This window comes from Palaemon carinicauda, chromosome 40, assembly GCF_036898095.1.
Source record: "Palaemon carinicauda isolate YSFRI2023 chromosome 40, ASM3689809v2, whole genome shotgun sequence".
NCBI lineage: Eukaryota > Metazoa > Arthropoda > Malacostraca > Decapoda > Palaemonidae > Palaemon > Palaemon carinicauda.
The window spans coordinates 29,920,228-29,947,723 of NC_090764.1; the positions used below are offsets into that span (position 1 = coordinate 29,920,228).

Consider the following 27,496-nt stretch of genomic DNA (forward strand, 5'->3'; position numbering starts at 1 on the left):
GTACTTTATCGGAATACTTTATTTTTAATCTGTTATGGAGCTTGTCCATAAGGGCTAAATGGAAATGAAAACTCTCGTGACTCGTATGATATGAGCTTGCTAACAATAAATAGAACGTGCCGGGGTAGTTTTATCATAAGATAATTATTGATTATAAGCATAGTCTTTGTTGGCCAGTGTAAAGTGATTAGGTCACCTGTGGTTAAATTTGTATTAGGCCTTTAATTATAAGCTTCATTTGAGACGCATACTCTCTCTCTCTCTCTCTCTCTCTCTCTCTCTCTCTCTCTCTCTCTCTCTCTCTCTCTCTCTCTCTCTCTCTCACACACACACACACACAACAGAATTGTCCCTAACATGACCACCGTCACAGTTAAATAGGAGAATAACCTCAATACATATCTATTTCTGAAGTTATAGCTCCTCTGATTTCATTCGGCAAGAAAAAATATATACGATTTAGAATCTGAGCTATTAGGTTTGGATAGAATTACATGACTCTTTTTGTTGTAAGTCAGTATTGCATGAATAAAGTCTTTCATATACAATTATATTCATCATGCAACTCGACATTCATCATTCCTAAATCCCGTTTAAGTCGTATTTTTCGTGTTAGCTGAATGGGCATGTTTATTTATTCATATTACATAGTTTTTTGTATCATTTTCGAACACTGGTTTGCACTGTCCTATGCATTTATCATGATTTTTGTCATGCAAACCACGTAAATATTACTGCTATTTTACGCGAAAGTGGCGCAGGGACAGTTAAGGGACTTCATGAGGCCTTTTTTTCTTTGCCTCCGTGATTTATTAAATTCACATTGTCTGAATGAATAAAAAATGATTTACGTGGCTTTCCGATACTAAATAGGCATGGTGGCAGTGAGCTCACATGGCATTCTCTCTGAGCATGTTATATCCTTATCGATGAAATTATATAAATAGATATGTTGTCATCTTGGTTTTCTTTCGATGAGTTCCATCCTTTTCCATAAGATAACTACATACATTGTCCCGTCTTGTTTCACCCTTTTTAATGATCCTCTTATTTTAGTATACCTAGATACTTGAACCTCTGGGTTTTTTATCACACTAGTGTGCTTTATCCTCCATTGTCTTGTTTTGGCTTTACTTCAGCTTGTTTTATCCTCCTCTAAAAAAATAACTACAGAGTTTGACCCATTTTTCTTTTCTTTCAAACTCGGGTCTTCTTTTGGTGTTTTTATCATCCAATTTCTTCGTTTCCCTAATATAACAAGATACGTTCGCCAGTCTAGGTTTTAATTTTTTCCATACTGTTACAGTATATATAATGAGAGATGTTGCCTTTGCCTGTAAATTTTCAGCTTTTTTTTTTATCCTTCTCCCAAAAACACTGTAATCACATACATTGTCTTGAGTTTTCTTCAACCTGTTTTATCTTACTCCCAATAAGTATTATGTACGCTTCCATGTCATGGCTTTTGATGTTGTGCTCATTATGTATATATATATATATATATATATATATATATATATATATATATATATATGGTGTGTGTGTGTGTGTGTGTGTATGTATGTATGTATGTATATAGCTGTTTTTTCTATAACATTTTATCTAAGGTCTAAAACAATATAATAAAATCTTTTGTTCATAGCATACTAAAAGTAATAAGGTTCAGAGCGCTCGTCAATTAATTTGACAGTAAGTCAATCAGTGAGCCCAATAGAGAGAGAGAGAGAGAGAGAGAGAGAGAGAGAGAGAGAGAGAGAGAGAGAGAGAGAGAGAGAGAGAGAGAGTTTAATGCAGTTGTATGATCATTTGAAGAAATGAGAGGAAGCTGAAGATTGCATCGGACGTTCTTCCTTAATTAGTTTAGAATCAAACGGACAAGCTGAAGGGAAATCAAATATCTGATTTAGCTTTTGAGAACATGAGGAAATGGAGTGTTGATGCAGTAGCTCCCGTCCAGACTTCAGGACATTAGAATTATTTTCAGAATCGATGGATTCAAGTCTCATAAAACTGTCATTCATAGCATGTCACAATGAGATTACGAAGCCGTGCATTTTATCGATAAATTCCAATGGCCTTTTTATCCTTATAGAGTCAAGTTCTTCATTCAACCTAAATAGAAAATGTTATTTAATTCATGCTACCTGACGTTTTTTTTTTCTTTTATAGATCTCTTGGACATCATTATATGAATGATACGGTTAACCTTTCTATTATTTTTTTTTTTTATTTCATGACATGCCATATTAATAGTTACCTTTTTCGTTTATTTTTTTAGTTATTAAAGTTTAGATATATTACCAAGTATGTCGAGGCTACATGAAAGTTTTTTGACTTCCTGGTTCAACAGAAAAAGCAAAACTGTCACAAAAGAACATCAGGAATTGGCTACTTAGAAAAAAAATAGTTGTAGGGAAATAGATTTTAAATGATTGCTTCGACTTCAAACACACTGAATTCATTCATGGGCGCATCAAGGTCTTCCTCAGCTTCAGGTTTATCAATCAAATTTATCCCTTCATATCTCTTACTTATGACTTCACTAAAGTGCTCCTTCCAATGTTGCCTTGCTTCATCTTCTGTTGATATAACAGACCCATCTCTCTTTTTGATGGGTATATGCTTCTTCTTTACCCCAGTAGATATTTCATTAATAATTCTATGAGCAATTCTTACACCATAACCACTCCCTGAATTCAAAACTTTGTCAGCTGCATCTGCTTTCCTGTCTTAATGTTCTTTCCAGTCATTCCTGTATTTTCTTTTTACTTCACTATCAGTACTGGAATACATAGCACGCTCTACCTTGTAATTTTCATTACTTTCTTTGGAAATTTTCAACAAACAATTTCTGTCTGTCTCCTTTTTATAGTATCCCAAGAATCATTTGATATCCATGGTTTTCTCCTTGTAACTGCGTGTCCTAAAACTTCACTACCAACTGACTGGTATATGTTCTTAATATCACACCATTCTTCGTGAATTGTGTGCTCTTCTTCTCTTAAAGTCTCAAGTCTGCAAATCGATTCCTACGTTAGATTGTAAAGGTTTCTCTGTGCTCATCTTCTAGAAGCTTAGTTGTATCAAACCTAGGTACACTCTCTACATTTCTGTTGGGATCTATTTAATTGCCACACGGTGAAGTCCATGTATATTTGTGGATGTCTTTGTGCTGAAAAAGAATATCTCCAATAACAAGATTGTTTGTTGAATAAAAACATATAAAATATGCCCTATTTTCATTTGCAAATTCGTAAAGACCTTAAACACCCTTCACATTCTATATACTTTAATCATTCCTTCCAACTTTTGCCTTGAATTCATCAATTACAATTTTCATATCTCACTCTGGGATCTCGTCTATTACACTATGCAGTTCTTCATAGTATTCATCTTTCCTTTCTTCAGGGGAATCAGTTGATGGTGCCATAGCAAACTATAATACACTTATTGCATTGTTTTGATTTAGATTTTGCAAGTAACATTTTTCTATTTACAGCTCTCCATTCTGTTAATGCTTTTTCTGCTCTTGGTGTCATCCTCATTCCTACCCCTTCTCTTTTAACTCCATGTGTTCTTCCTGAGTGTGTGTATATATATATATATATATATATATATATATATATATATATATATATATATATATATATATATATATATATATATATAGTCTTGGTCTAAAATTTCTTTATCAATCCCCTAATAACATGTTTCACTTAGGGCCAAGATATCTAAACTATATTTCATAAATTAATTCTCCACTTGCTGTAATTTCCCAATCTGATTCATGATTCTAACATTCCAATTACCAATTTTGAATTTCTTTAGTATTTATAAACCGGGAGATTCTTAGCACCCTGCTACGGCCAGGACTGGGGGCCATTCTGTTATTTTCGCTTTCCATAGACTGACTAAATCCATAAAGGAATCAAAGCCTAAATTCATCAAAGGATAGCCAGTTCCTTGTGATGTGCAAGTGTTATCTAACTAAGGGAAGTGATCCCTGCCGGTCCATATTTATTATGAACTACATCATCCACCAGGCATCAGGAGAAGTTGAAAAGAAAGCTTGTCTATCGCCTTAAACTCAATCCGTCACCCTGCTGCCAGTGACTTCATTGAGATTTCGGGTGGCATTTCCTCCACACCCAAAGTTCTCCTCGCTCCATCAGGTTACTCATCCGGTTATATAACCGTTGGCAAACATGGATTGCTAAGATATACCGCCTAGCATTATAAGTGTAATTTTCTATGTAATTTTACGAAATATTTTTTTTTTCACATCAAATATGTTGGTTTATGGATATTGTATTGTTTTTAGAACTGATCTTAATTTTATTGTTGTTAGGACTGATCTTAGTTTTATTTCTGATAGAACTGATATTAAAACTTCAAATTTCCATTTAGTTTTTTCAATAGATTCGGTTGCGGTTATTATAAGTTCTTTTTGTTGATAAAAGAATCCTCGTTCTTCACAATTACGAACACACACACGCATGTAGGAATGATAATCATGTTAATATTAATCTTATTTCAAGAATGACAGCTCATGAGTATCGAATAACATTTTCATTATCATGAAAATATCTCACTTTTAATAAGAGGGTAAATACAAAAAGCAAACATGGAATAAGAAACAGAAATATGGTAGCACTAAAACATTAAGGTGATTTAACAAGGAGGGCCCTAAAGGGATTAGGGGATGGGGGAAAGTAGCGAAGCAGGCAGTATAATAGAGAATCTCTCGAGGGAAAAGAAAAGTCTAGATCTGACAAGGGAGTAAATCGGCCGAAGGGAAAGGAGGTTGATATTTTACAGCAGACTATACAAGAAACGTTGCTAATTTAGGAAAGGATTTTATCTTCACTCGGAAGAGTCGGAGGTTAAATTTAGTGCCTATTTTACCTCCATAGTCATCACCTTTATCGTTTTTTCTCCTTTTGAACATGGTGAAATTATTTTGATAGACGTAATTCAAGCAGGTATATTTAATGAGTATTTAGGTATGGTAATATTTCGTACGTTGTAAGTGGTAAGGATAACACATTATGCCAGGTATAAATATGAGTATATTTTGCTTTAAATAGACATATAATAAGATGAGCATATTGTGAAGACTTAATCACAATACTACACTTAGTCCTAGAGGATTGCTATACAAGCAAAGGTATGTATTTAATCAGATGCTCCTACAATTATTAACTTATACAATAGAAACTTGGAGTCTTACTAAAGCTTTAGAACATAAGCTAGTTACACCTTAGAGCCATGGAAAGAATAATGGTGGGAATAACACCGAGAGACAGAAAAAGAGTACTAAAGTATAGGATATTCCAACCATATATACATATATATATATATATATATATATATATATATATATATATATATATATATATATATATATATATATATTTATATATATTTATATATATATATATATATATATATATATATATATATATATATATATATATATATTTATATATATTTATACATATATATATATATATATATATATATATATATATATATATATATATTTATATATATTTATACATATATATATATATAAATATATAAATATATATATATATATATATATATATATATATATATATATGTATAAGGAATGGACATGGACAGGACATATAATAAGAATGTCAGACAATAGATGGCCATTAGGAATAATAGAATGGGTCCCTAGAGACTGCAAAAGAAGCAGGGGAAGGAAGAGAAGACGATGGATTGCCGTACTAAGAAAGTTTGCGGATGTGGACTGGCATAGAAAGACCATAAATAGATCCAAGGGGCAGGACATGTCTGAGGCCTTTGTTCTGCAGTGGACAGAGATGTTTATTTTTGTTGGTGAATATATAGGGCCACAAATAATTATATTCTTGGAATAGACAGGTCAGAATATTTGGTTGCTTACCATATTGAGACAATTATTTGGGTGACCAACAGTGTAACAGTCTATAAAAAGATTTGATTATTTTATATCTGATTCGAACAGATTAGCAAGCTAATATTTGTTATAGTTAGGTTGGTATTTGGAAATCTTAAACATTCAGAAATGCAGTTTTATTTTTATATCTGTTCTTTAGTTGACCCATAAATCTCCGATACAGTTCCTAGTATTTAATCAATTATTGGCTAGTTGGAGGTTTATCTCTAAAAATACTCTTTAAAAGAAATCTTCAGTTCTTGTTTTCATATTCTGTCTGGTAGCAACAACATTTCAAGTACTTGGATGATTATTTGGAATAACTAGGGTTATTGATATTAATTGTTCCTTCAGCATTCATCTTTTACGGTTATAGGCTACTTTAGAATATTCGTCTATACTTATATCCTTATTAAACTTTGCGATAACCTTAATTCCCTCTTCTAATTTTAGATGAAGTTTATGTTAACTTATTTTAGGCATGCATAATGTCTTGTTTTAGTAGCCATTATTTGAGTCTATTGGTATATATTACATTGAATTTCAACTGTTATACTTTTGTTTCCCTTTTGAGTTTCAAAGGACAATTGTTGTAGTAACTTTGTGTAGATTTTCTCTGGAGCCAATCTTACAGAAGAGACGTTTTAGTTCTGAGAAAAATAAATATGCATATTTATGAAGATGTATATGCGTTGAAAATGTCCATGGAAACGTCTTTGCTCATTATTGAATATGTCGAAAAGATGAGTATAAAGTGGAACTGTAGAAGAAAAGCTTATAAATCTGTGCTCCATATGCCCATACAGGTATTGGAGTAGATGCTACTTTGCCGCCTCTTCGCATACAGCGGAAAATCTCTTGACTTGCTTCCATGTAAAGCCTTCTACTGGCGCTATTCGTTCCCATCCCGTAGGCTCCATTGAGAAGCGCAGCTCAAGAGAAAAAAGGCTTTTGCAAAAAGAAATCTTTTGAGACCTGACGATTGTATTTCTGGTGAGGGATCCTGATACATCGACTTTACTTAGATTTTTCTTTGCCTACTTGATATTATTCTCAGCATACTGGATAGGGATAACACTATCTCGGTAATAGGATATTTTTTTTCTCTTCCACGTTACCCCTTTAGAGTTTTTTACGTCCTCCTTTTATATATTTTGTAGAGAACCTTGAATTTTTTTGAAGAGGTTTCTTTGCAAATGTTATAGTAGTAATATATTTTTACGAATTTTTGTGACACGAGGAACCAATCCTTAGGTCGTTTTATATATCTTACTTGATTCTTTTACAAACCATGATTAAAATGTTTTAATACGTCGATTATTTGAGAAGAATATCCGCAGAATTCCCTGTTACATCACAAGAGGATTGGCAGTGTGGATATAACGAAATCACTTATATGTGCAATTTAAAGGTGAATAGAAAGAGTACACCTTCTTTTGTAACGAGGAACAAATTCAATGATAGAAAAAAAAAATTCTGTATAATTTATAAAACGAGTAGTATGTAACCAGTTGCATGTTACCTTCATAGCAAAATAAATATAATGTGAAACGCAAATGGAAAGGAAGGCTTTTCATACATAACTTAGCGGTCACCATTTAATAAATAGGAATACAGGAAAGCCACCGTATTTAAGGCAATATCAGCTCTACCCTCAGAAGCATAACAGGCTTTGCGTTTCTTCTTTTCACCCTCTCCCTCAAAAAAAAAAAAAAAAAAAAGGATAACAACTAGTCTTACCCTCAACCTTGCAGCGCTTTAATACTTTCCCCCTAATCCTTCTCTCTCTCTCTCTCTCTCTCTCTCTCTCTCTCTCTCTCTCTCTCTCTCTCTCTCTCTCTCTCTCTCTCTCTCTCTCTCCTATTGTGGTTATAACCGAGGTCAGCGTTGCCCCCTTCTATATTTTACCTGTCTAGTAAACTTCATGAATTGCAACCAGTGATCCAGTTCATGAATATTTTTCGCATGTGCATATGACGCGGATGTTTTGCAAAATAATTCAGAGTAACATAGGATGAAAGTTGCATTTTATTTCGCCCAATTGTCTTCGCAAAAATAGTCAGTGGGGAAACCTGACGTACAACTAAATTGTACACCCGCTTTCCAGTTTTTTTCTTTTATAGCCCACACTCAAAAGTAATCCCCGGAGAACGCGAAAAAATGCGTAATTTTTCTCTCAATATTTTTGCATTTCATGGAAAAAAGCAACGTAGTGAGAGTTGATTACTGGTGTTAGGCTTGTCTTTATTTTTTATTACATTAACCACTTGGGATTTCTGGTAGTTTTTTTTTTTTTTTTTTTTTTTTTCGTTTGGATGTAGTTCTATTCAGAAATATTTTTCGATTTTTCATGGAGTGGATATCGTTATTTTCTAATTAAAGCATCCCATCAGATATGAAATATACAAAGAATGATGACATTGAACATTATGCTGACCGACTAATGTGCTGTGTTGTTCTATATATACGCTATAAATAGCTATATGTCAATCAAATTCTCACTAATTATAAATATTTCTTTTTTCTTAGTATACCTATCTTGGTAGGTTATGTAAAATCATATTTACTTTTTAATTCATATTTAATGTTACTTTTTTCGTCGATTTCCTTCAAACATTGCAGCATATATGCGAATGAATATTCACATATACACATACACAATTCATATGGACACCGTACATACTCGCGCATTTTTTAAAGTTATTTTATTCTAGTTGCTTGATTGAACGTTCATAAAGAATAACTGCTGATATAACAAGTCACCAAAATAGTTTTAAAGAGTGTTTATAGTTTTGCAGGACAATTTTTCTAATGCACAGTACATCATGACCAAAGGGAAATATGAAACATAATGCCGATTTAGATCTTGATTGAGGGCGTGAGAAATAAAACACCAAGTTAAATCTTATACTATACACTAGTTTACAAAAAAAAAAAAAAAAAAAAAAAAAAAAAAAAACCTCTGGCTTTCACGTAATTGGCAAAGCTAGTTTATCCTTTTCCCATCAGAGGAGTGATTGGAATCGTCAGTGGCTGACCCGCAAATCATACGCCCTTGATGCATGCAATCACGATCAAGTTGGATCATGAACGTCGCATTGTGATTTATGAATTTTGACACAATATCTCAGGGGATTGTGTTAGGAGGGTTGACGGTTATTCATGCAGTTGGTTCGTTTCTTCTTCTATTTTACGATCCTGTTTTGACTGTATCTCGGGCGTTGCTAAGCCATTGAGTTGCTTTATTTTTATATTTATTATCATATGAATGCGGCTGATTTTGTTTTTCTTTAGACGTTTCTGTTGCCTTTGTAATATCAGTTCCCTTCAAATGTCTAGTACAGTAGTTATTAAAGTGCATTAATCAGTTTTCATGTAACGAGGGAATTTCTGTATTGCCCAAAATCTACCAAAATTCTAATGACATAATTGTCGGCGGGAGATCGGTCAACACAACAGCCATCCCTTGAGGTAATACTAATGGAAATTTATAGGATCCTTTTGAGGAATAACCAGGCAGTTTGATGTTGGATTCCTTTGGTAGGTGTGGCTCTTTTCTTCGTCTTCACATACACATAATAGTCTATTATATTCCATATACATTCTTCTCTTTCTACACCCATCTGACAATACTAAGCATACAGTACTACTATATATCTTACATGCCACTTAAAACGGTAACCGTGTGATGGGTATTTGGCCACGTCGTAACGGTAGAAGAGATGCTTAAGCTATGGCTATCCAACTCTTCAAGAAGGTCACTCCGAAGACAAACCGATGTTCGCTAGGTTTGGATATTCCCAAAGGTTTTGTACCATGACCTTCACTGTGTTGGGTTAAAGTTTTCCTGCTTTTTGTGTCATTGCTATATTTTTATTTTTGTACTGTTCTTAGAAGATTTATTGAGAGTCAAGCATGTCAGGCTATTTATAAAGTTTTTCTATTCGGTATCTTTTTAAATTTATCGACATAGATCTTCATTTTCAAATCACAACTGCCATTTTCGCTGTATATATATATATATATATATATATATATATATATATATATATATATATATATATATATATATATATATATATATATATATATATATATATATCAATTTTTATGTTGTAGTTATATTTTTTTTATAATTTCATTTTTTATCCCTCGCTTCTATTTATTTTTCCGTAAAAACTGATTTCCTGATCTGTGACCAGAGATTGCAGCATTCTGCTTATTCTAAAGCCTGGCTTGTAATAATGATGAGTATGATATTAATAATAATGATTGATAATAGAAATAGAAATAATGATAATAAGGGCAATAAGAACTTAATATACTGATTATTTTTTTTTATCACGCGCGCGCGCGTGCACGTACACACATATATTTATACACATACATACATACACTTAGTATAATTATCTGCTTTTATTTTCTACTCTTGCTGCATGGAGGTGTCAAATTATAGAATATATTGATATCAGCTATTTTTATATAAATACTCGATATACGCAAAGTCAGACACAGATGCCAGTCTCTCTCCGATATTTTTCGATATCGGTATGTTATAATTTCGTCCTAATCCTGCACTGACAGACTAATGTGTCTACATGCTGTTTAGTTGAATAAATGTATTTTCATACTTTGATAAAGATGCAATTTTCTTCTCCACTAAGGGAAAAACTTAATTTCGTTTAAGATCAACCGACAACCGCACCTCTACTTGTATTAGAATGTGTGTATATATGAATATGCGTATACATTTCTTCACTTTATCCATTATTCGGTAATTCATTTTAACGAGTCTAGGCAAATTCAATGATTTTCGATTTACAAAAGAATATAATATACTGCGTTCTTAAAATGAATGGTACAATGGATTGAATAAAACTATTGCCAGTGAAGTTCACAGCCAATGATGCATTGATTAGTTTCATTAATTGAATGGAAAAAGAATCACATAAAGAACAAATGTGTTTGCAACTTTTTGGAATTTGAATAGGGGTTCGTGAAAGGAATTTAGAGTAGGTAGTGCTTGTAGGTCATGCAGCGTCAATTAGTGATGATGAAGAGAGACCGCCGAATTTGGTGAAAGTTAGAAAGTATTTTCTAGATGAGAAAGATAAACATAATAACGATAAAGGAAACCAAGGGTTTAATAGAATAATTCATGTTCGTAAGATTGGGACGAATGGTAGTGATCGATTCATCTGTTGATATGGCAGTGAGCGTAATAGTAATTGATGAACAGCAACATCTAGGTGTTGAATATGAATAAAGGAGAGAAAGGGTTATTTCTTCTTATTATATTTGGAGTACGAAGATGCTAGATTTTTAGGTTGAGAATAGTTCAACAGGTTAAAATAGTACAGGTATGTGAAGAAAGGTTAAAAAATATAGATAAGTAAAAACACGAAGGTAAGCTATACAAAAAAAAGGTGGGGGATACAAAAGTCAAAACAGGAAAATAGGGTATACTCAAGTCAGAACACAAAGATAAGGTATACAAAAGTCAGAACACAAAGATAAGGTATACACACGTCAGAACACGAGGAAAGGGTATACACAAGGCAGAGCATGAACCTAGGGTATGAACAAGTCAGAACAGGAAGATTGGGACAAACAAGGTAGCTTTAACACCGCGAATAGAACGTCGGAATAAAGGCTAATTATAGTGTTTAATTACTTAATGGCTTAATAAATAGAGTTCTGCAAAGTTGGAGTCGTAGGTATTGTGTCTTGTGACATCAGTGGGCTGCCGGTGAACATTTTGTATAGGAATATGAAGTTGCAGGAGTTGTCGTAGGGCTGACTGAACGATACGAAAAATGTAGGGGTAGTGATGGTACTGTATCCTAGTTATTCTCTGCATTGCTTAGGTTAGTGCTAATTTAAATATATATATATATATATATATATATATATATATATATATATATATATATATATATATATGTATATATATATGAATATATATGTATATATATGTATATATATATATATATATATATATATATATATATATATATATATATATATATATATATATCAGACAATGGCCAGGTTAAGTAAAATTTGGAAATCAAATCACCTGAAATTACATATAAAAATCGGGCTAAATATCACTTTGAGATCTTTGTTACTATATGAACATGAGTCATGGTATGACAATGAAACAATCTACAATAGATTTAGTAGATTTAAGAAAAAAAAAACCCTCAGAAGGATATTGTGAGTTAAATGGCAGGACAGGATTAGAAGTGAAACTATAAGAGGACCACTCGACTGCCCTATGTGGATGAGATCATGATGAGGGGTAGATGGAGATGGTTTGACCATAATTTTCTCACTCCTCAAAAGAGATAAGTTCACCAAACGTTCAGCTGGGTTCCACAAGACTCTAGAAGAGTTGGAAGACCCAGGCTTACATGGCTGAGGACTATGGAGCGTGAAGTAGGAGATGATGAAGGGAGAAGTATTGAATTAAAAGCTCAAGAAAGAGACGACTGGCGAAATCTAATCGAAGCCCTTTGCGTCAATACGCCTAGGAGGAGATGATGATGATGATGATGATATATATATATATATATATATATATATATATATATATATATATATATATATATATATATATATATGTGTGTGTACGTGTGTGTGTGTAGCTCTGTTGTATTTGTCAGAAAAGGTGAGCTCAGGTTAATCCAAAGAAACATGACTCTACCACTACGGTGAACACGAGGATGTGAATGTGAATATCATCTCCATGTTTGTGGCCTCGTTCAATCGCAGCTATCTTCCACAATTCCACCCAGCTATAAATGTGTATCTGGAGTTACTGGGTCAAGAAAAAGGGTGTTTGGTACACAGCCTCACTCTTGAAGAACTTTCGGGGATGTTTCATTCAGCATACCCTACAAGGTGTATGAGGATTTTATTTTTTTTATATAGAATAAAGAATTCCTCGGTACGTATGGAAAGTTACTGAAAATGAAGGGCCTATTCCTCAATTAGATAAATAAGGAAGAGAAATATTTGAATTAGACATTTATGCTGCAGTATCCAATTGCAGTTCCCTTGTTTGGTGTGGCCAGCAGCAAGACCTCATTCTGCTTTGCAAAGGGCAACAAACGGGCGTTTAGAAACTGGGTCAACACATTTCGATTTTGTGCCGAGTAATTCAGGAAGGTTATATCACCTTTTCACCAGATAACGCAGCACCACCTAAAAGTTCTTTAATGAAATCGTCTGCCTTGATTAAGTATTCTGGTTGGGCCTAAAGGGAAATTATACTTTTTCTCTTTCCACTTTTCTTCACGTAGTGTTTGCCCCATCAGGCAAATCGTAATTGGCAGTAGCGCTATTATTCTGGGATTAGTTGGGAATTCCAGATTGAAACTGAAATGGTTTTCCTGCAATGTAACGAGGTTTAATGGGAGGTAATGATAAAAGCCAACAGAAGCTCGTACACACATTAATATTGAAGTTATATATAATTCTTTCTATGGCTTCCATGAAATGAGAAAATTGAGAGAGAGAGAGAGAGAGAGAGAGAGAGAGAGAGAGAGAGAGAGAGAGAGAGAGAGAGAGAGAGAGAGAGAGAGATTGTACACAATAGAAAATTTATTTTAATTACTCAAGAATTCTAGCAACACGTTCTCTTGCTTAGACCACTACTACTTCGTTTTATTGCTACAATATTAAAAGGCAATAGATCTTGTGGTTAATAGTACCTGAGAATTGTGTTTGACGTTCCTTTATTTTCATTACCATTTCATTATTGCCTATGTTGTTAATATTGTTATTAGGAATCATTTCTGCTTATTTATTGCCTTGTTGTCGTTAATATTGTTATTAGCTTAATTTTTGCTTAACAATAAAAATACTTGAACTTGCGTAAGAAGATGCGATAAAAGATGCTCGAGGTAAAATAAGATTTAAGATAACCAGAAAAGTAAATGAAAAATGATCGAATAAGAAAAGAAAAATAATTTGTTGATGCTAGAAAATAAATATGTATTCAGTATTTTTGCGCTAAAGTGTCTAGTTTTGGTAATATTAACTACATATGAAATTATTATAATTGATATACATATATGTAATGATGGAAGAAATAGTAATGATCAAATAATCAATTGCTAAATATATAGTGAAATGAACATGTTTTCTGATTGTGGGCTGTAAAATGGCGGTATATATTGCATGTTTACACTAAAAAATAGCTACTGACCAATAATGATTGTGTAAATTGACGGTCGAATAAGAAATTGTATATGGTAGAGATATCAATAAGTAAGAGAAAAAAGTACTTTTGAACGTCCTTTCCTTCGAGGGAATTCCAATGCAAATGAGATGAGGACCATACTGTGTCACATGGCTATGGAATGCATTTGATTTTGATAATACTGGCTATGCTGTAAGGTTGTCATTTTAAGCTGATACCTGTATCAGAATGTTTTACTAAAGATATCCCATCCAAAACATGACTGAAGACGCCTCGAACTAGCTCGTGCTAAGCATTACTCAAGTGATCATCGTAATTAAATGTGTGATATTGATTTGATTAGACAGACCATTATTCTTTGATAACTGTTTCGACACGCACACACACAAATTATATATAAATATATGATATATATACATGTATATATATATAAATATATATAATATATATACACATATATATGTATATATATTATATATATACACATATATATGTATATATTATATATATATATATATATATATATATATATATATATATATATATATATATATATATATATATATAAACACACCTAAATGAGTTGCTGAAGTTTTTGAAAATAAAAATAGTTACTGGTGCCAATTTTAGAAATATTTCTTACTTATATTTTAGGCATCAGTTTAAGCGAGTTCAGAATGACCTACACGATCAGTTCAATGCTTTATATATTTATTTGAACATTACTTCATTTTATGATTTTTCAGGGGGATTCACATTCATTACTACAATAATCAAGGATTGAGCATAAATCCTTAGAAAGGGTTGTTTCACGTACTATTACATTAATTTTTATTGATAGTACAGGTATTGATTTTAAATTGAACTTGATTATTTCAAAGTAATAGTATACCTATCTTTCTATCTAGATATCTATATTTTATTTTAATTGCTCCTCTATATATTTTGGAAGGGGACATCCCTAGGAGGATCAAACTTTATGGTTTCTTAGCATGTCTTCAGGGATGAGACTGCCAGTTCAATTCCAAACACACACCATATTTTAGTTGATTTTAGAAAGAGATATGCAATAATATTTACATATATAGTGTCTGTATGTGTGTATTTGTGTAAAATGTATATATTTGTTTTATAATTAGATTTATAGACGTGTCTATTTGTTTTTATCTATACAGACTAAAATAGAATAAAGTTGCTAATCTTCTAGAATTTCTTTTATGTAGGTGGCATTGGAATTTAAATTCAATAGTGCAGATTGATTAATGTTTCATTATTACTTAGTCTGAAATTGGTATATTGTGCAAGCCAGCCATTAAAGTATAATTGCTGATGTCATGACAAATGGGGTTATTATAATTTATGATGATTGCCATTCGTCTTTCTTTCGAATCCTTTGATTTTGTATATTTATGGTAAAAGAACGAATAATTACAAGATATGAAATAAAGTGTTTTGATGGGAGCAAATAAATGCCGTCTTTGGGAAATTTATGTTCATATTTCAGTATTAACGACGAAGTCAATGCTATCTCAAGACCGCATTCTTTTGTCCGACCTTAGGGAGTTTCGTCTGTAAATTAGTATCCAGTTATTTAGCTTTTGGTACACGAAGAGAAAGAAATACTGTCATTAAACTAATTGCTGTCATTATCCTGAACAACTTTATATTTTTCCATAATTGTTTACAGAATAAATTCCTTTTTATATACATTCATTTCTTACAAGGGGTAAATGCAAGTCATGCTTTTTTAACAACGACAGTTCCTAATGATATCTTGAACGGAAAAGTATTTTAAGAATATATTTGGCTTATATTTTTCCCGAGGTATTTTTATATTGGCACTAATATATGCACATTATTAGTAAAAAATAGAATTTCCTTAAACTTTTAAACTTTGTTCTTTGATCCATTTTCCTCTATTTCTAACTTCTTAATTCGTATCGCCTTACTTCTTGTATAAAGTAAGACCCATCAGAGACGTTCTTTTATGTTATTAACGCTAGTTAGCTTCGTTGTATGGCACTGACTTTGAAGATTCTTCATCCGATGCTATCTATTTCTGTTAGGTATATCAATCGTCTAATGTAAGTTGCTGATGTTTGAAATGTTTTTCATCTCGCAGTTTTAGCTTTGTGTCAGTTTCTTGATATATCTTGTGTTAAATGATATAACATTCATACCCTTCCTCCTTTCTAGGGTGGTTCCATTTGCTTCTGGTTTCAAACTAGCTCAATTTACCGTCTTGATGTATGACCCACAGGTGCTTCCCAAATATATTTTTTAAGCTAATTGTAAAAGCAAAGCCCAATATAAATTTTGATTACATTTATCCGTTACTTCTTCTCATACCAACGCGAATATGTGCTGCTTATAACGCTATATTTTTTCATCTTTCTCATCCCTGCCCTTCTCTTTGTTCAAGCTTAGTCTCTAAATCTCATTTTGTATCAACCCAGATCCTGTCAATATGTGTAAATAAGGATCAATAACTTTATTCAATTCGTTGCTCCAAATAACAGGTTTTTTCTATACCCTTTTCCATTTAGATTTTGTTTTGATTGATTATATGGAAATTTTAATTAATCAACTCAGCACCTATGAATGGAAACCACGAAAAGAAGTTCACGGGTGCTATAATTATTTTTGTCAGAATCAACTAACAGTAAATAGACATATGCATATATTTATAAAAAAAATAAAATATTTACTTGTGAAATGAGCATATTGGTGTGACTTTTTATTTATTAGATTTTATAATCTGTTACTGGGAGACAAGAACGGCTACTTATTAGGCACTTATGGTGTTTCTTAGAGCTATTTGCTATCTACTATACGTTTCTTTATTTTACAGGGACTTTCAGTGATTTTTTTTTTAAATTATGTATACTGTGAACTTTAGTTTTAACTCTAGTTGTCCGTTGTTCATCATCACTTTCTCCAATATCTCTATTCTAATGTCAAATCCAAATCTTGAGACAACATTTGAATAAGTAACAAGGGATCAGATCTAGTCTGTTCGTCCTCCATACAACTCTGCATTCTGATTTACGAAAATTCAGTCATTACGTGTATCGGCATAATTTATGGGCAGTAAAATTTACCAGTGCCTTGTAGGTATTAGAAAGCTACAACTTTCAAATAAGTTGCGAAAAATTTAATAACTCATTTAGATTTTGATTTTATTTGTTCTTGTAAGTTTTTTAAATCATTTTATCATTTTCATCCATTCCTGATGAGATTATTGTTTTTGCTTGTATGTACCGCTTTTGTGTCGTTTCATGAACAGATTAAGCAAAAGCAATTCTCCAGATTAACGCTTTTTTAGATTTTCTTAAATTTTCTTATATTGGTCTCTGTTATTTTTCTGTAAATTGTTTATGACCTATTGATCTTTTGAGCTGTAAAAATTAGTAGCTGCTATCATAGGTGGTTGTATTAATGGCCGCTAGGGCAACACATGTGATATTATATAGGTGGTATTCTATAATTGTTGTTTCTGTATGGTTGCCTTATATTTTGGAGATCCTGTATTCCTTACACATTTTTGTGATTCGTGTAATATTCCCTTTTTAATGTTGTACACCAATATCAGTGGTCATCCAGTTTTGTTTTTCTCTTTGTGCCTGGCACACAAATAAGCACAAATGTTTGTCTTATCGGCCTCTGCATAATGAAAACTAGCGTGACATGCCTTGTGCTAGTATTTACCTACCATTGTAGGTCTCCGGGAATTGTAGAGTTTTCCTTTTGTTTTTGTGAGTTTCTATGACAAATATAGTAATAATTTACACCCTCTTTAATACAGCTCTTTTTTTATTTTATTATTGCTTTGTATTCAATTAAGTCCATATAGATTGCTATTGAAGTTTATGCAATTTAAAGTATCAATTGCCGTATATAAGGCGTGTTGGTATTTGATCAGAAAACTACGGAGCTTCTAGAAAATTAAAGAACATTATGGATTTTCTTTATAAGGATTATGTTCTTACAACAGTACAAACTGTTTGGATTATCAGTTGTCTACATGGGTCTTTCCTTTGAGAAATTAAGAAAGATTTTATTTATTTTATTATTATTATAAAGCTATACCAGTTCTCAATTTAGTCATTTGTTTTCAAAGTATTATTTTTCGTTCGATAATAGTTCACTGACAACCACTCCCCTCTCTCTTCGTACATACAAAACTCTCGCATGTTACTTGAATATAGATATATTTCTCATTACATGATTTCTCTTCACTAAAAAAATCGAAAACATCCTATTTTCATACGAATGAACGAATGCTATCTTTATCAGTTATTATATTAGCATTTTTGATTCATTATATCATGAGAGGAGACCCAGATTAGCTATTTATTTTCTTGAGTGTGTTTGTTTATCAAAGTTAACAGGTAGCCTATTATCGGTCACGCCAACTGCCATTGTTTGTGTAAGTATGTTCTTCCTAATTACAACTTTAATCAAAGAAAAACTCATCCTTGGCCTTTTGAGATGACGTTGGAAATGTTGTGCTCGTATAACAAAGAAAGAAAGGTCCTGCTGGTATTTGGATTGCATAGTTACATCTTTTAGCGTTTTCTTAATTTTTAAAAGTTTAAATTTATGGTTCAGTGTTTAGGAACAGCCATTTTTCTGAAAAAATCGTAAAATTATTTACTATATTACTATTGTTAGATGTTTGTTGAATAACGAATTTCGTGGCAGTTGTTTTGGTTTATTTTTTCTTATTTTTATATAGTTTTTAGTAAGATTTCGTTTTTAACGACCTTAACGGGAGTCCTTTATAATTACTGTACCTTTACTGAAATCATCGTTTCATGATATAGTGACATTTCTCACTTTGGCTCTCGTGATGCAATAGCGAAAAGCAGGCTCTTTCTTTCAGTCGTGTTTTTTTATCTCATCAGTAGCTATGAAAGGTCATCTTGCTATCATGTTACGACGTGCTTTTTTCGTATTTGATTTTTGTAAGAGCGTATTTCATCTAATCTTTGCAAATTACATTTACTTTTCTAATTTGATGGTTTTACCATTTTAGGGGCAATACTGGATGCGTTGATTGGACAAAGGTGGTCTGTCAATCATTGAACAAAAACTTCATTGCCGTCTAGTTCCGGGGAAATTATTGAATTCCGGATAACTGTGACATACATCACTTTTTTCAGAAAGTCCCTTGATCTCTTTGCCCGGTCAATCTGTGCCTTTTGTTCTTTGTCTCTTACATTTTTAATTGTGAGATGGTATTTCTGCTCTAAGCCCGGTTGGTATGGTATTGAAGTTATGACGTATTGGATGTTGGTTTATTATTATTATTATTATTATTATTATTATTATTATTATTATTATTATTATTAATAGTTTTGGAGCAATGCGAAGAAATTAAATGAAAATACCTCTTACGTTATAAACAGAAATAAAGAAACTAGTTTAGATTAATGTGAATACAACGTATTGAGGAAGTTGCATAGATGTTTTCCTTTTTATTCTGATATAGGGTGAGTGGATGTCGAACAGAAAGCTACATATTTTCTCTGAAAATCATTAAGTGGGAAGAAATGGGAATTTTAATCTCTCTCTCTCTCTCTCTCTCTCTCTCTCTCTCTCTCTCTCTCTCTCTCTCTCTCTCTCTCTCTCTCTCTCTCTCTCTCATTAAGAGATAAGGGTAGGTAGAGGTTGAGAGGAAGTGAGTTACATAATTGTTATATAATTCATCAATCGTTTTCCCTTGTTTGACTTAGCGCACCCATTCTATATTCCCGTAAACGTTGATGGAGTTTCATAGTGGTAATGTGCATATGCTTTCTGAGCGTGTTGGCTTTATATTATGCATTTATTTTTCTTATGAATGACTTGGTTATTAACACACAACATAATTCGTAAGGTTCACTTCCAGAAATTTATAGAGGTATGGGAAGGACTAACAGCAGCCCATGTATATTAATTGCATAAACAAAACGTGGAAAATTCCCTGGTTTCTCTGGCAGATCATAGTAATTAGTTTGATAAATCGTGGTTGTGTCCGTCTGGTGTAATTGTGTAGTACACGTTACTGTGTGCATTTGTCAATTTGCGCATTATATCGTTATTTTTTATGATCTTATTAGATAGTTATTGATACACACTATATTTGATAAACGATTTATTATTATTATTATTATTATTATTATTATTATTATTATTATTATTATTGTTATTATTATTATTAGCTAAGTTACACCACTAATAAGAAAAGCAGGATGCTATAAGGTCAAAGGGATCCAACAAGGAAAAATGACCCAGTAAGGAAAGAGAATAAGGAAATAAATAAACTACATGAAAAGTAATGAATCAAGAACTGAAAATATCATATCAGTAAGAACATTAGAATAAATATGTCTTATGTAAACTAGGAAGAGAGATTCGTGTTAACCTCTTAAACATAAAAACATTCGCTGCAAGTTTGAACATCGGAACTTCTACCGAGTCTAACTACCCGATTAGGAAGATTATTCCGCAATAAGGGTCACAGATGAAATAAAACTTCTAGAATAAAGGGTAGTATTGACCTTTATGATGGAGAAGGTAAGACATATTGAACTAACTGTATACCTAGTACTATGTACCGAATGTTGCAGTCTTGGGAGTTCCGAATGCAAATGATGGTCAGAATTATTAAAAGTCTTATTAAACCTGCACACACAAATAACTAAACGATGGTGCCAGATATTAGTAACAGGTTCAGGAATAAGAAATTTAATACACTGCAAGCTTTCGTCCAACAAAGTAAAATGAGAATCAGCAGCTGAAGATCAGACAGAAGAACAATACTCCAATCAAAGCAGAATGAAAATATTTAAACACTTCTTCAGGATAGATTGATCACCAAAAATCTTAGAAGACTTTCTGAATAAGCCATATTTGTGCATTTGAAGAAGAAACAGACTGAATATCTTTCTCAAAAGTAAATATCCAATCAAGAGCCACACCAAAAGTTTTAAAGAAGTTGTATATACTTGAAGAAACATTATGCAGAATGTGGATGTTGAGGAGCCACTGTCATCAAGTTTTGCTAGGGTTCAACTTCATGCCCCAAAATGTACATCATGCTCTGATTTTAGCTAGATCTCTATTAAGGGATTCAGCAACCCCTGCATGTGAAATTCGTGCAGAGACTAGCATCATCTGCATATGCAACGAGCTTATTTTCTAGGCCAAACCGCATATCATGTATACATACTAAGGAAAGTAATGATCCAAGAACACTACCCCGATGACCACAAGATATCAGTCCTATAATAACTCTGGTGAACAACAACTCTTTGCAATCTATTAGAAATTTAATAATGATTCTAAGAAAAGATCCACCTACTCCCAGCTGTCTGAGTTTAAAAACAAGGCCCTCACGATTATCACGGTCAAAGACAGCACTAAAATCCAGGCTAATGGAGTGACATCGCCAATCCTGCAACGAGTGTTAAAAGAACCTGTTCTTGGTATATAACAAAAAACTGATAGAAAACGTAGGAGCTAAGAAATCGGCAAAATTTGTGAGAAACAAATGAAAAATGCAAAAGCAATTTCAAACATCAATAAACGGGATATGGTTGGAACAATGTCTTATTCATCACATGCACCTTTGTCTAGTAGGGTTTTCCATGAGACTTGCTTTAGCAAATAATGTTTCTTTCAAGGGAATTGTCGTTTGCATTTGAACAGAGAAAACTGCTGATGACAGGAATCTTGTCCATGAAAAAGTGAAGTTAGGGTCAAGTTAGAATGTCTTGTATATATTCAGTTCTTCATAAAGATAGTACAAAACTATATTTTATGGGCAAATCATCTCAAACAATAAAGGACGAAAATCATAACGAAACAGACGAATATGAATGGTATGAAAACATCAAATTAACTTAATGAGAACACTGAAATGATTTGTTTTATAACGTTCCACTCAAGTAGTCTCTACTCAGATACCCCTTCCAATCGGTGTATAATCAAGGTTTTTATCGCTATAATTAGGGAACATTATGACTATCCGTAGTGTGAGGTTTGTGGAGTACCCTTGAAGTTAAGGTTGTAATTAGGGAATAACAGGGTATGTAGACACACATATTTTTTCGTTTACTCCACGGGCTTGCGCTTGGAATTAGAAACGCTGACTACAAAACATTTCATAAGGAAATGTATCCTGTAATGAAAGACTTGCCACGTTTAGAGGTATTTTTTATTCAGTTTCATATTTGTATACGTTTGCGTGTCAGATGAATATGAAGGACTAATGTTCATCTTGATATTCTTAAATGTAAGGAATTTATTCTCTTTGTTTTGTTGATATGGGGAATAGACATTTCTTTATTGTTCATACATACACCTTTTTATACGAACTATAAGCTTGTTATAATTCGTGAATTTGTTCCAAATTATTTTAAATATCAGATTTCAGACAATGCAACACGGTATAAAATCTAGTTGTCCCAATGAACATTTGGGTAATTCTATTGTTTTATATTGATTTTGTTTAATTTTTCCACGAGTCTACTCTTTTATAGCGTTAGTTTCAATGCATGAAAAAGGTATATTGCCAATTGATGATCGAAAAAGTTACGATACATCGGTCATTATAACTACACATACGCTTTTCACTCACTAACAATTATTCCTCGTCCTTGGAGCTTTGCCCCTGAGGTTTGTAGTTTGTCTGTAATCACTCAAGTTTGAGAAGCACAACATTGTCACACAGACCACATTATTGTCCGCAGTTCTATCATTGCAACTTTATTCGAGATAACGGACTTTTACCGAAGTTACCGGAACAAAGGACGGGAGTCAATTTCGGTTCTTTTGCAGAATTACTTCCTTTTCTTGTTTTTGCTGTGGGAAAAGCAACATTCAACTGCAGATCAAATGTTTTCCGCGGATTTTTCTCCCGAATATATGTGGCCCCTTGTCTATTTAATATGTTTAACCGTATGATATATATATTTTTTTCATATAATCATGAGAGAATTGCTAATTACTTGTGCATTTTGATATCAGTCAGTTCCATCCACAAAGGAGATTAGAATTATGATTTGTTGAAGATTAATTTTACATCATGTCATTAATCTCACACACTGATTTTTTTTTTTTTCGCAGGTGGGGGTTATGGTCCAGGATGGGCCCTGGTGCCAGATGTTCGTTAATGGATTCTGGTGATATCTTGAAGACAGCACTGATATATCTATTTTAGGTACGTATATCCTCTCACATTTGGCATTCACAATTAATTTTATTTCTCTTAAAAAATGACAGCCCAATAGTGTCAAAATGAAAAGAAAAATGAGCATAAAGAGGGAATTTGTAAGGTGACTTTGATCTTATGCCCTTTAAATGTGTATTGCTCTTGGGAAGATTTATTTACTTTTTATATTTATTTATTTACCTAGTTATATATTTACTTTCTGTTCCACCCGGACGGTGAAGAGCCTCCCAGGCCGCAATGTTGGGCCATATGGCCCAAATTCAATAAATCCAAAACTAGTATTGTTACTTGTTGAGTAGAAAAGGAAACTCGAGTTGCTTTTGTTATTGTTTAAAAATACTGCTTGGCAAAAACGCAGATTATGCTTTTTTTTTTTTTTGCGAGACTTTACAGTATATTTAAGTATGATTCTGAATGACATATTTCAAGAAACACACTCACACCTATGTATATATAATATGAATATATATATATATATATATATATATATATATATATATATATATATATATATATATATATATATATATATATATAGTGTGTGTGTGTGTGTTCGCGCGTACACCTTCGTGTGTGTATATATTCCATTAGTCGTATCAAATCCTTCTTACACATATCAGTTTTAAAAGTATTGTAAAAATGGACCGCGTTTGTGATATAATTTGAAAAATTATACATTTATCTTGAAAAATTGGGTAGTAACTCTAGATGTCTCTCAGTGAAATGTTCACAGTACGTAAATGCATTTTTGCAATTGACGTCGTCTTTCCACCTAAATTGTTTTCTCCCAAAATTGTTTTCGCCGTCCTCCGAGATTACTAGCTTCATTAGTTGTTGTCTAGTCTTTTTCCCTGCTTAAGTAGGAGAGATATTTCTCTCTGCTGTAAAACGCTGTGAGTAATCCCTAACGTTTTTATCGCTCTTGACAAACTTAAACAAATCCCCCGCTATTACGCTTGATGGTGTGCCGGAAATGTTCTTTCTTCGCTTGCCATTTTGCACAATTGTCTTCAGTTTGGAAAACAGTTAAGCAAATAAGATATTTCTGTTTGTTTTACAATTCATAGAGGAGAAAGCATTTAGAACTATACCCTTCACCATTGAAAATTATTATTATCGCTGTGTCATATCAATGAAGATTATATATACATATATATATATATATATATATATATATATATATATATATATATATATATATATATATATGTATGTATATATATATATATATATACACATACATACATACATACATACATACATATATATGTATATATTTAAACATATATATTTATATACATATATATATACTGTATACAGTATATATATATATTGTTATGAACCGCCTTAATGGTTCAACAGGTTCTTTAAAAAAAAAACTAAAAGAATTGGGACTGGAATGAACCGATGGACTGCAACAACCAAAGGGGTGGGTAAAACAGAAAATACTCAAGTACCTTAACCTAGTTTATTTTACAAAAGAATTATACAAAAATAAATTATATACAATAATTACAATGAGTACAGGTATTGGGAAGCACAGAGACAAAAGATCGCTACCACAAAATCAGCTAAAACTTTAAAATCACCAAATGTAGTTTACTTGAAGTTAACGTACATGATAAACAATTATCAAAATTAATAAACAACAACAAACAGTAAGCAGCAGACATGAAACATTAATAATAGAAACTTCTCATTATTAAACAAACAATAAATACGAGCCCATGCACTGGCTCTTCCAACACCCACAAACAATCCCTGATCCTCGAGGACGTCCATCGAACACTGCGGGAACTACCACGACAGTGTCGATACAACAGCCACATTGCTGCCACCGAAGAACAACGCTTCCAAACCATCTCGACCTCGAGGACCAGGTTGAGGACAAGTCACCACCAACTAGGAGACACTCCAAAGCTGGGCCTGCTGCTCTTTCTCGACTGCATCCCGAGAAACGGCCCCTCTGGCTTCCCAAACCTGACTGATTCTTGCCACTCACATTGTGACACAAGTAAACAAAAACAACCACCTTAACAAAGAAAAGGCCAGTTACAAAAAGATTGAAACTAGGTTGTTTGACAGTCAAACAACCTAACACCTCCACACTCAAAAAAAAAAAAAAATGTCAAAATTTTTTTTTTTCCAGATCACACTCTAACCCACCCCCATAGATGTCACAGAACCACCAGCCCAAACAGAACCAGTCCTGTCACGGTCGCCATTGTTATGAACCGCCTTAATGGTTCAACAGGTTCTTTAAAAAAAAAACTAAAAGAATTGGGACTGGAATGAACCGATGGACTGCAACAACCAAAGGGGTGGGTAAAACAGAAAATACTCAAGTACCTTAACCTAGTTTATTTTACAAAAGAATTATACAAAAATAAATTATATACAATAATTACAATGAGTACAGGTATTGGGAAGCACAGAGACAAAAGATCGCTACCACAAAATCAGCTAAAACTTTAAAATCACCAAATGTAGTTTACTTGAAGTTAACGTACATGATAAACAATTATCAAAATTAATAAACAACAACAAACAGTAAGCAGCAGACATGAAACATTAATAATAGAAACTTCTCATTATTAAACAAACAATAAATACGAGCCCATGCACTGGCTCTTCCAACATCCACAAACAATCCCTGATCCTCGAGGACGTCCATCGAACACTGCGGGAACTACCACGACAGTGTCGATACAACAGCCACTTTGCTGCCACCGAAGAACAACGCTTCCAAACCATCTCGACCTCGAGGACCAGGTTGAGGACAAGTCACCACCAACTAGGAGACACTCCAAAGCTGGGCCTGCTGCTCTTTCTCGACTGCATCCCGAGAAACGGCCCCTCTGGCTTCCCAAACCTGACTGATTCTTGCCACTCACATTGTGACACAAGTAAACAAAAACAACCACCTTAACAAAGAAAAGGCCAGTTACAAAAAGATTGAAACTAGGTTGTTTGACAGTCAAACAACCTAACATATATATATATATATATATATATATATATATATATATATATATATATATATATATATATATATATATATATATTTGGTGTGAGAAAATCATAAGTTAAGCTACTCACAGGTCTGGTAACTCCTTGGATCTTGTATACACCAAGTCCCCTGACGTTAAAGCAAGTAAGGTTGGTCCTCCAGTTGGGACATCTGATCATGCCTTGATTTCATTATTGTAGACTGAGCAGCCTGTCCCTGGTGTATCATACTCGTGTAAGATTTATATGGAATCTCAAGCAGACTGGAATGGGATTTTAAGAGATCTTTTGGGCTAGAATTGGTCACAATTGTATAATAGTGTTGATCCAGTTGTCTCTTTGAATGAGAATCTAATTAACATAAATGATAGGCTTATCCCTTCTTGTGCGCTAAGGTACCGAGTGAAAGGCAAACCATGGTTCAGTGATGATTGCAGTCGTGCTTATTTGGAAAAGCAGGAGGCCTATCGTCTTTGGAGGCGAAACAGATCAGATTTGACTTGGAATAACTACACTCAGCGTAGAGCTTTTGCTCATAGAGTTTATGCTTCAACTGATAAAGACAGTTAACGATGAGAGAAACTTTCTGGTACAACCTAAGAACATAAGTGGTGGACTACCCTTGAATCTGCACTCTTTGGTGTAGATGCAACAGTTCCTCCTTTACTTAAACCAGATGGCTCCGTTACCCACTGTCTAAAGGAAAAAGCAACCTTTTGGCTGATGCTTTTGACAGTAAGCGTAGTAATGAGAAACTTTATCTTCTTTATTGCTGCTTTTATGAGGCTAAACTTACTAGTTTACCTTTTCGATCGCTTGAAATTAAAGCCCTCTTGATGGACCTTGATGCTTATGGAGGTTTAAGCCCAAATGGTATTTTTCCTTTGTTTTTTATAAAGACTGTAGATTTCTTAGCTTGAAAGTTATTTGTTATTTTGCGCATGTTAGCAAGAAGAGGAGCTTTTGGCACATGTTGGAGAATTAGTACTGTTACTCCAATATATAAATGTGTTTATGGTACTCATGTTCAACTGATTACCGCCCAATTTCCGTAAATCCCATATTATCTCAAGTTTTTGAACGTCTTTTTGCAAAATGTCATAAAAGGTTT

The 27,496-nt window shown here is 33.0% G+C and overlaps 1 protein-coding gene and 1 long non-coding RNA gene across 2 annotated transcripts in view; one reads left to right on the forward strand and one right to left on the reverse strand.

The window, feature by feature from the left end:
• The window catches only part of LOC137631608 (uncharacterized), a 257,253-nt gene that overhangs the window by 123,128 nt on the left and 106,629 nt on the right, over nucleotides 1-27,496 (forward strand). The window contains exon 3 of the long non-coding RNA XR_011041926.1: nucleotides 23,271-23,364. This is a non-coding gene — a long non-coding RNA (uncharacterized lncRNA). The remainder of the gene's footprint in view (nucleotides 1-23,270; nucleotides 23,365-27,496) is intronic.
• The window catches only part of LOC137631607 (calcium-activated chloride channel regulator 2-like), a 125,555-nt gene that overhangs the window by 55,135 nt on the left and 42,924 nt on the right, over nucleotides 1-27,496 (reverse strand). The window lies entirely within an intron of this gene.